We start from the raw sequence: 11,916 nt of genomic DNA on the forward strand, positions 1-11,916 counted from the left end.
AAGATTATTCGCAAAAATCCAAATAACTTCACAGATCTTCATTGCAAAGGGTTTAAACACTGTTTCCCATGATTGTTCAATGAACCATAAACAGACAGCGCCACAGGAGACAGGACGGACAGCTGATCGTCCTCGCAGTGGCAGACCATGTGTAACAACACCTGCACAGGATCAGTACATCCGAACATCACACCTGCGGGACAGGTACAGGATGGCAACAACAACTGCTCAAGTTACACCAGGAACGCACAATCCCTCCATCAGTGCTCAGACTGTCCACAATAGGCTGAGAGAGGCTGGACTGAGGGCTTGTAGGCCTGTTGTAAGGCAGGTCCTCACCAGACATCACCGGCAACAACGTCGCCTATAGGCACAAACCTACTGTCGCTGGACTACACAGGACTGGCAAAAAGTGCTCTTCACTGACGAGACGTGGTTTTGTCTCACCAGGGGTGATGGTAGGATTCGCATTTATGCCGAAGGAATGAGCGTTACACCGAGGCCTGTACTCTGGAGCAGGATCGAGGTGGAGGGTCCGTCATGGTCTGGAGCGGTGTGTCACAGCATTATCAGACTGAGCTTGTTGTCATTGCAGGCAATCTCAACGCTGTGCGTTACAGGGAAGACATCCTCCTCCCTCATGTGGTGCCCTTCCTGCAGGCTCATCCTGACATGACCCTCCGGCATGACAATGCCACCAGCCATACTGCTCGTTCTGTGTGTGATTTCCTGCAAGACAGGAATGTCAGTGTTCTGCCATGGCCAACGAAGAGCCTGGATCTCAATCCCATTGATCACATCTAGGACCTGTTGGATCGGAGGGTGAGGACTATTCCCCCCAGAAATGTACGGGAACTTGCAGGTGCCTTGGTGGAAGAGTGGGGTAACATCTCACAGCAAGATCTGGCAAATCTGGTACAGTCCATGAGGAGGAGATGCATTGCAGTACTTAATGCAGCTGGTGGCCACACCAGATACTGACTATTACTTTTGATTTTGACCCCTCTTTGTTCAGGGACCCACTATTCCATTTCTGTTAGTCACATGTCTGTGGAACTTGTTCAGTTCATGTCTTAGTTGTTGAATCTTGTTTTGATCATACAAATATTTACACGTTAATTTTGCTGAAAATAAACGCAGTTGACAGTGAGAGGACGTTTCTTTTTTTGTTGAGTTTATATGGGTTTGAGGATATATTCTGAATTACATTTTGGAAAGCATATTGATTATATCAGAAAAACAATTAACTATAAGCTTGGGTTATTATACGTATCTAAGTATTGTTTTACTGTATCCATTAGAACAGACCCGGCACCAGGATAAAGTGACAACATTTTTTGGGCTTCTTGCATTGGAATTATATTGAATTCTGCTTAAATAATTACGCTATACCACAATAAAAATAACGTTGAAATGCTGAGACTCCCAGATCATCGAGTGCTTTTGATCTCTGCTGCGCTGTATCAGCACAATGGACAGTGCCCTACAGCTAGGCCATTTTGGTAATGCATATAGGCCACAAGCTATATAGGGCAATTCACCTATTGTAAACAGCCTATGTGAATGCAGTCGTATACACAGCTGTCTTACCAAAATAATGCAAACTACGTAAATGCTGAAAGTGGTAGCCTAGTTATTCTTGCATTCAAACAAAAATACTGAATAGCAGTTTGGCTTAGTATACCGACACAACTGCGAATGTGAACAGCACAAAACAGTGGTACCAAGTAGTAGGCTACTAAACAAAATATCAGATCGATAAAGGCATAAATAAAGGCTTTCATTGTCTGTTTATATGTCCCCTTTATTTATCATACGGTTCTGACTTGTTGTACAGGAAGTACACTGTAAGAACGGCCCATGTTCTGAACAAATAGTTATGACTACGTCCGTTGTCGCTCGCTCATTAATGTCTTAATCGAAATTACGGATTGCCTCTAAACCGCTTGTCGTCCCCTTATGGCATAGTTTGTACATCTCAATTGTCAGTAAAAAACACATTTGTTTAAGCAAGTCAGCCATATCAGCTGTTTTTTTAAGGCAGTAAATGAGGCTGAATGAACTGTGTCGCTGCCAGACAAGGCTCCGCTGAAAGTCAGGCGTAGCAGTGGTAAGGTGTTGGAACGCTAATGGAATTCTGCTGTTGGGACAGCTTTATGTACAGTAGGCCCTAACAGTTTGTGGGCACTGTTATAGTGCAATTAATGTATTGTTAGTGGCTTTGCTGGCATGCATCCCACTTTTTTGCCCCACCAAGATTTACATGCTAGAAATTGCCACTGAGTATGTGTGTCTAAACTTTTGACTGTTACTGTATATATATATATATATATATATATATATATATATATATATATATATACACACACAGTTGAAGTCGGAAGTTTACATACACCTTAGCCAAATACATTTAAACTGTAATGGGTGTCGTAAGGATCAGACCAAAACGCAGCGGGAACGTGTATACTCATCTTCTTTTTAATGTTGAAGAAGGAAAACAAACAAATCACGTATACAAAAACTATAAACGACACTAAACAGTCCTGTCAGCTGTACAGACACAAAACAGGAGACAACTACCCACAAATCCCATAGAAAAAACACCCCTCTTAAAAAAGACCTTCAATTAGAAGCAACTAGGAGCAGCTGCTTCCAATTGAAGGTCAACCCCATTAACTAAACATAGAAATAGAAAGACTAGAAAAACAGAAATATACTAACATAGAACATAGCCCAAAAACCCCGGAACACTCTAAACAAACACCCCTCTTACATAATAACATAACCCAACAAACCCCGAACCACATAAAACAAACATCCCCCTGCCACTTCCTGACCAAATTACAATAACAAATAACCCCTTTAATGGTCAGAACGTGACATAAACTCAGTTTTTCACAATTCCTGACATTTAATCCGAGTAAAAATGCCCTGTCTTAGGTGACTTAGGATCACCACTTTATTTTAAGAATGTGAAATGTCAGAAAAGTAGCTGAGAGAATGATTTATTTCAGCTTTTATTTCTTTCATCACATTCCCAGTGGGTCAGAAGTTTAAATACACTCAATTAGTATTTGGTAGCATTGCCTTTAAATTGTTTAACTTGGATCAAACGTTTCGGGTAGCTTTCCACAAGCTTCCCACAATAAGTTGGGTGAATTTTGGCCCATTCCTCCTGACAGTACTGGTGTAACTGAGTCAGGTTTGTAGGCCTTCTTGCTCGCACACGCTTTTTCAGTTCTGCCCACACATTTTCTATAGGATTGAGGTCAGGGCTTTGTGATGGCCACCCCAATATTTTGACTTTGTTGTCCTTAAGCCATTTTGCTACAACTTTGGAAGTATGCTTGGGGTCATTGTCCATTTGGAAGACCCATTTGCGACCAAGCTTTAATGTCCTGACTGATGTCTTGAGATGTTGCTTCAATATATCCACATCATTTTCCTCCCTCATGATGCCATCTATTTTGTGAAGTGCACCAGTCCCTCCTGCAGCAAAGCACCCCCACAGCATGATGCTGCCACCCCCGTGCTTCAGGGTTGGGATGGTGTTCGTTGGCTTGCAAGCCTTCTCCTTTTTCCTCCAAACATAACAATGGTCATTATGGCCAAACAGTTCTATTTTTGTTTCATCAGACCAGACGACATTTCTCCAAAAAGTACGATCTTTGTCCCCATGTGCAGTTGCAAACCGTAGTCTGGCTTTTTTATGGCGGTTTTGGAGCAGTGGCTTCTTCCTTGCTGAACGGCCTTTCAGGTTATGTCGATATAGGACTAATTTTACTGTGGGTATAGATGCGTTTGTACCTGTTATCCTCCAGGATCTTCACAAGGTCCTTTGCTGTTGTTGTGGGATTGATTTGCACTTTTCACACCAAAGTACATTCATCTCTAGGAGCGGTATGTGGTCCCATGGTTTTTATACTTGCGTACAATTGTTTGTACAGATGAACGTGGTACCTTCAGGCATTTGGAAATTGCTCCCAAGGAATGAATTATTATTGTTTTTTGAGGTCTTGGCTGATTTCTTTTGATTTTCCCATGATGTCAAGCAAGGAGGCACTGAGTTTGATGGTAGGCCTTGAAATACACTCACAGGTACACCTCCAATTGACTCAAATGATGTCAATTAGCCTATCAGAAGCTTCTAAAGCCATGACATCATTTTCTGAAATTTTCCAAGCTGTTTAAAGGCACAGTCAACTTAGTGTATGTAAACTTCTGATCCACTGGAATTGTGATACAATTGTTGGAAAAATTACTTGTGTCATGCACAAAGTAGATGTCCTAACCGACTTGCCAAAACTATAGTTTGTTAACAAGAAATTTGTGGAGTGGTTGAAAAATGAGTTTTAATGACTCCAACCTAAGTGTATGTAAACTTCCGACTTCAACTGTAAATTAATTTTGCTATTCCTTTACTCAGTGTGTTTCCCATTGTTTGTTACAATCTTGAGCCAGGTTGTAACAGTACCTTAACATTACAACATGAAATCCATGTCTTAAACTTTGCTACATTTCGGAAATTTCAAAGAAAACATGTAATCTGCATGAGACATTAAAGTTACTTACCTTATAGATCACGAAGTCAGCTAATTTCAACTCCATTGATATGCAAATCAGTTTGATTCATACACTGGCTTGTCTGGCTCATGTTTTTATTTTAACCTGCCCTTCATGAATAATAATACAATTACAGTAGTCTTGTTCATTTTTTTCTCTCGTGTACCTCATTTGTACACACTTGTGGTTGAAGAAATATGTATCTATTGTAGGTCCTAGGATACAACAATGAATAAGGTAGAACAAATAAATACCATCAAAGGATACCTTATAATTTACAATGTCCAACATGACATTAAAAACTGTAATATCTTATGCTTCACAGAGTCGTGGCTGAAGGATGACACTATCAACATACAGCTGGCTGGTTATACGCTGTACCGGCAGGATAGAACATCGGCGTCTGGTAAGCCAAGGGGCAGCGGAAAATGTATTTTAGTAAATAACAGCTGGTGCACGATATCTAAGGACATCTCATGCTATTGCTCGCCTGAGGTAGAGTATCTCATGATAAGCTGCAGACCACACTATCTACCTAGAGTGTTCAACTGTATTTTTCATAGCTGTTTACATACCACCACAGTCAGAGGCAGCATTGGACAGCTGTATTCCACCATAAGCAAACAAGAAAATGCTCACCTAGAGGCAGCGCTCCTAGTAGCCGGGGTCTTTAATGCAGGGAAACATAAATCCGTTTTACAAAATTTCTATCAGCATCTTAAATGTGCAACCAGAGGGGGAAAAACTCTGGACCACCTTTACTCCACACACAGAGCTCTCCCTCGCCCTCCATTTGACAAATCTGACCATAATTATATCCTCCTGATTCCTCCTTACAAGCAAAATTAAGCACCAGTGACTAAATCAAAAGAGTAGTCAGATGAAGCAGATGCTAAGCTACAGGACTGTTTTGCTAGCACAGACTGGAATATGTTCCGGGATTCCTCTGATGGCATTGAGGAGTACACCACCTCAGTAATTGGCTTCATCATTAAACGCATCGATGACGTCGTCCCCACAGTGACAGTACGTACATACCCCAAGCAGAAACCATGGATTACAGGCAACATCCGCCCTCAGTTAAAGGCTAGAGTTGCCACTTTCAAGGAGCGGGAATCTAACCCGGAAGATTATAAGAAATCCCGCTATGCCCTCTAACGAACCATCAAACAGAAAAAGCGGCAATACAGGACTAAGATCGAATCGTACTACACCGGCTCTGATGCTCGTCGGATGTGGCAGGGCAGAGCAAACCATTAGACTACAAAGGGAAGCACAGCCGAGAGCTGCCCAGTGACACGAGCTTACCAGACGAGCTAAACTACATCTAAACTACGCTGTTCTGGAAGACTGTGATCACGCTCTCCGCAGCCGATGTGAGTAACATCTTTAAACAGGTCGACATTCACAAGGGCGCAGGGCCAGACGGAATACCAGGACGTGTACTACTGCGAGCATGCGCTGACCAACTGGCAAGTGTCTTCGCTGACATTTTCAACCTCTCCCTGTCTGAGTCTGTAATACCAACATGTTTTAATCAGACAACCATAGTGTCTGTGCCCAAGAACATTAAGGTAACCTGCCTAAATGACTACCGACCCGTAGCTCTCACGTCTGTAGCCATGAAGTGCTTTGAAAGGCTGGTCATGGCTCACATCAACACCATTATCCCAGAAACCCTAGACCCACTCCAAATTTGCATACTGCCCAACAGATCCATACATTATGCAATCTCTATTGCACTCAACACTGCTCTTTCCCTCCTGGACAAAAGGAATACCTATGAGAATGCTTTTCATTGACTACAGCTCAGCGTTCAACACCATAGTGCCCTCAAAGCTCATCAATAAGCTAAGGACCCTGGGACTAAACACCTCCCTCTGCAACTGGATCCTAGACTTCCTGACGGGCCGCCACCAGGTGGTAAGGGTAGATAACAACACATCCGCAATGCTGATCCTCAACACTGGGGCCCCTCAGGGGTGCGTGCTCAGTCCTTTCCTGTACACCCTGTTCACTCATAACTGCACGGCCAGGCACGACTCCAACACCATTAAGTTGGCCGACTACGCAATGGTGGTAGGCCTGATCACCGACAATGATGAGACAGCCTATAGGGTGGAGGATTGAGACCTGGCAGTGTGGTGCTAGAGACAAAAGGTGAGCAAGACAAAAGAGCTGATCGTGGACTACAGGAAAATGGGGGGACAAGCACGCCCTGATTCACATCAACAGGGCTGTAGTGGAGCGGGTCGAGAGCTTCAAGATCCTTGGCGTCCACATCACTAATAAACTATCATGGTCAAGACAGTCATGAAGAAGGCACGAAAATACCTGTTTCCCCTCAGGAGACTGAAAAGATTTGGCATTGGTCCTCAGATCCTCAAAGTCCTGACAGGTTGCACCATAGCTTGGTCTGGCAACTGCTTGGCCTCCGACCGCAAGGCACTACAGAGGGTAGTGCATACGCCCCAGTACATCACTGGGGCCAAGCTTCCTGCCATCCAGGACCTCTATAACAAGCTGTGTCAGAAGGCCCTAAAAATTGTCAGACTCAAGCCACCCTAGTCATAGACAAGCGGTACCGTTCAGCCAAGTCTAGGTCCAAAAGGCTCCTTAACCGCTTCTACGCCCAAGCCATAAGACTGCCAAACAGTTGATCAAATGGCTACCCAGACCATTTGCATTGACCCCTTAATTTTATGCTGCTGCTACTCGCTGTTTATTATCTATGCATAGTCACTTTACCCCTATCTACATGTACAGTACCTGTCAAAAGTTTGGACACACCTACTCATTCAAGGGTTTTTCTTTATTTTTACTATTTTCTACATTGTAGAATAATAGTGAAGACAAACTATGAAATAACACATATGGAATCATGTAGTAACCAAATAAGTGTTAAACAAATTTAAAATAGATGTTATATTTTAGATTACTCAAAGTAGCCACCCTTTGCCATGATGACAGCTTTGCACATTCTTGGCATTCTCTCAACCTGTTTCACATGGAATGCTTTCCCAACAGTCTTGAAGGAGTTCCCACATATGCTGAACACTAGTTGGCTGCTTTTCCTTCACTCTGCAGTCCAACTCATTCCAAACCTACCTCAATTGGGTTGAGGTCGGGTGATTATGGAGGCCAGGTCATCTGATGCAGCACTCCATCACTCTCCTTCTTGGTCAAATAGCCCTTACACAGCCTGGAGCAGGGTTGGGTCATTGTCCTGTTGAAAAACAAATGATAGTCAACTAAGCGCAAACCAGATGAGAGGGCGTATCGTTGCAGAATGCTGTGGTAGCTATGCTGGTTAAGTGTGCCTTGAATTCTAAAGAAATCACTGTCACCAGCAAAGCACCCACCCACAATATCACACCTCATCCTTCATGCTTCACGGTGGGAACCACACATGCGGAGATCATCCGTACACCTACTCTGTCTCACAAAGACCAGAAATCTAAAATTTGGACTCATCAGATCAAAGGACAGATTTCCACTGGTCTAATGTCCATTGCTTGTGTTCCTTGGCCCAAGCAATTATCTTATTATTATTATTGGTGTCCTTTAGTAGTGGTTTCTTTGCAGCAATTTGACCATGAAGGCCTGATTCACGCAGTCTTCTCTGAACAGTTGATGTTGAGATATGTCTGTTACACTAATGAACTAAACCTCTGCAGCAGATGTAACCATGGGTCTTCTTTTCCTGTGGCGGTCCTCATCAGAGCCAGTTTCATCATAGCTTGATGGTTTCTGTGACTGCAAAGTTCTTGACATTTTCCAGATTGACTGACCTTCATGTCCTAAAGTAATGATGAACTGTCATTTCTCTTTGCTATTTGAGCTGTTCTTGCCATAATATGGACTTGGTCTTTTACCAAATAGGGCTATCTTCTGTATACCACCTCTACCTCGTCACACCACAACTAATTGGCTCAAATGCATTAAGAAGGAAAGAAATTCCACAAATTAACTTTTAACAAGACACACCTGTTAATTGAAATTAATTCCAGGTGACTACCTCATGAAGCTAGTTGAGAGAATGCCAAGGGTGTGCAAAGCTGTCATCAAGGCAAAGGGTGGCTACTTTGAAGAATCTCAAATATAAAATATATTTTGATTTGTTTTTTGGTTACTACAAAACACATGGAATTATTTCATAGTTTTGATGTCTTCACTATTATTCAACAATGTAGAAAAAGGAAAAAAGAAAGAAAAACCCTGGAATGAGTAGGTGTGTCCAAACTTTTGACTAGTACTGTACATATTACCTCAATTCCCTTGACTAACTGGTACAACCACACATTGACTCTGTACCCTCTCTATTTTTTTATTTTTTTATTTATTTCACCTTTATTTAACCAGGTAGGCAAGTTGAGAACAAGTTCTCATTTACAATTGCGACCTGGCCAAGATAAAGCAAAGCAGTTCGACAACATATAAAAACACAGAGTTACACATGGAGTAAAACAACATACAATCAATGATACAGTAGAAGAAAAAAATATAGCCTCATTATTTGATATTTTGTGTTACTTTTTTCTTACCTTTACTTCTTTACTTTATTTTTGTTAATTTTGGGGGGGGTAAATATTTTCTTACTTTAAAAATAAATCAGAATTGTTGGTTAAGGGCTTGTAAGAATTTCACGTTGTATTCCGCGCATGTGACATAACATTTGATTTCACGCCAGCAACCCGGGTTCGTTTCACTCACTCGCCGTTCGCTACATTGGTGTCAGGAGTGGGATGGCCGCTGTAAGGTCATTGGAATGCACGGCTCGAATGTGTGAGGGGGTTGAGTAGTTGAATCACGGCGATGTGCCTTCCTGTTTTGGAGGAGGCAGTGTAGCGATCCTCGCTAAATGAGCCACATTACAATTTCCACCATGTGGGTTATAGGACAAGTTCACTTTTTTATAATACCACTTTTTTTGATGTAAATGGCTTTTTATAGAGTTGTCCAGACACCTTTTTTTTGCAATTTCACTTGGTTTTGAGAAACTTACAACACCAACAATAGCCTTCCACATGCTCGTTCTCCAATTGTTTGGATAGAGATAAAACATGAACAAATACACATCGGTATAGTGTGCAAGTCTTTAGATGTTGTACATATGAAATTGTGTCATTCCAAACTTTATCCGTAACGTTATATTCCATTTTGTTGGACTCGAACGATACATTGGCTTAGCATGATTGTTGGACTCCAGCTTAGCGTGATTGGAGATGGTGGAAGTAATGTTTGAAACTGGAAGCATGTCGACTACAGTAACCCAGTTAGCAATGAACACTCAGGAGGCCAGCGTCCCTCCAGAGTAGTCGAGCGCCGTGCGACAGCTTTTTTGGCCATCACCTCATTCACCGGGCGCCTGCGATAGATTGCTTTGTCAAGCAGCAGGCGTGCTCCTGCCGTTCACATACCATTTTCCTCATACTAATAAAAATACTAAATAAACTAAATCAAGTTCAAGAGGCCTGCAGATAATACAAAATAAGGTACAGGCTAAATAAAATTAAGATCTTTTTTAAATTGCCTATAGGCATAGTATGGACATTGTTTTCCCATGTGCATAGTGAGTGCAGTAGCATCATAGAATTATATAAAAGTATATACATTAGTAGTGCAGTAAGATCGCATAACTATTGCATTGGTCAGGTATAAAAAAGGGATTTCAGTGTGTACATAATATTAATAAATTGGAAGTGTGTGGTAGGGTGGAGTAGTTAGTCCAGGGTTCAGAAGCTTTGAGACAGGTGGTCAGAGACTTGTTGTTGACCCTTACTGCAGTGGATCGATCTTCCCTGTGCGCCGGCACCTCCCGCCTTCACAATCGGGGGCCCCTTTCAGGTGACGGGTGACCTGAATCTGGACCTCCTGATCCATGGCATCCCGGGTTGCAGGGTTCTTCCAAATGGCTCTCATACACAAAGAAAAATATTGAGACAACAAGTGTAACACATTTAATAATATCAAAACTTACTGTGAAGAATGGTCTTCAGAAACAAGTCGCTGAAACAGGCCTTATCCCCTTCCCCTGATCCAGGTTGTGGTGATGACAAGAGGGTTTGACAGAATGCAAGGTATCATCCACCACACTGTTCGACTTCAGTTCTTTGGCACCCATTACAGCCAGAAAACTAAGTGGTATTAGAAATTAGAAGTATCAGAAATGACACATTATTTTATATACATTTATTGTGACAGTCTGTAAAGACATAAGATATGTCGTATAAATATTTACATTTAAGTTGATAACAGTTACAGTATGTTCTTATTTCTACAGTCCAAACTTGGCACCGTTGGCCTGTTGTAGTGTCTCACTCCTGGCCCTGTTTGAAAAAAATGTACGTTGAAAGGTAGTAAATACTGTGCAAGAAAGAACAGATGGGCAACGTCTCCTCTGGGCTAAGTGAATGTAACGTTACACACCTCCATGGCTATCACATCCACATGGTGCTGTGCAGTGGTGGAAAAAGTATCCAATTGTCATACTTGAGTAAAAGTAAAGATACCTTAATAGAAAAAGTGAAAGTCACCCAGTAAAATACTATTTGAGTAAGTCCAAAAGTATTTGGTTTTCAATATACATAAGTATCTAAAGTAAATGTAATTGCTAAAATATACTTAAGTATCAAAAGTAAAAGTATAAATCATTTCAAATTCCTTACATTAGCGAACCAGAAGGCACCGTTTTTTTATTAATTTATGTATAGCCAGGGGCACACTCAAACACTCTGACATAATTTACAAATGATTCCAAGAGCAGAAAACATGCTCTGAAGGGTGCAACTAGGGATGCTTTCTGGGCCAGCAGCCTTGCGAGGGTTAACATTTGAATTACTGACATACGTCCTCTGTGGCGACTGTAAGCACGTAGCCCTCGTTGTCCTCAGGGGTTCTCCTTGGCAGCTCAGAGCGATTTTGTTCAAAGCGTGAGAAAAAGGTATTTAACTCGTCTGGTAGGGCAGCCTTAGTGTCCGCAATGTTATTTGCAAATCAAGTCAAAGCAAATCAAACAAAACAGAAATCACAAACAAATAACATAGTGCCTTTCTTTTTGTAATCCGTGATTGTTAGAAGACCCTGCCACATACCGACCCGACCCGCTGAATTGCTCTTACACTTTGTCCCTATACTTGTGTCTCGCCATCTTGATCGATCTGCGTAGGTCGTATTTGTACTGTTTAACCATACAATTGTCCCTGGTCACCTTGCCGTATTAATAAGCAGCATCTCTCCTTTAGTTTCCCGGCAAGACTGCCATCAATCCACGGTTTTCGATTCGGGTACGTTTTGTAAGACACCATCGGTATCAGGTGATTTATTCCTTTTTTTATGAATCCGATGACTTAG

Source organism: Salmo salar, chromosome ssa11, assembly GCF_905237065.1.
Source record: "Salmo salar chromosome ssa11, Ssal_v3.1, whole genome shotgun sequence".
NCBI lineage: Eukaryota > Metazoa > Chordata > Actinopteri > Salmoniformes > Salmonidae > Salmo > Salmo salar.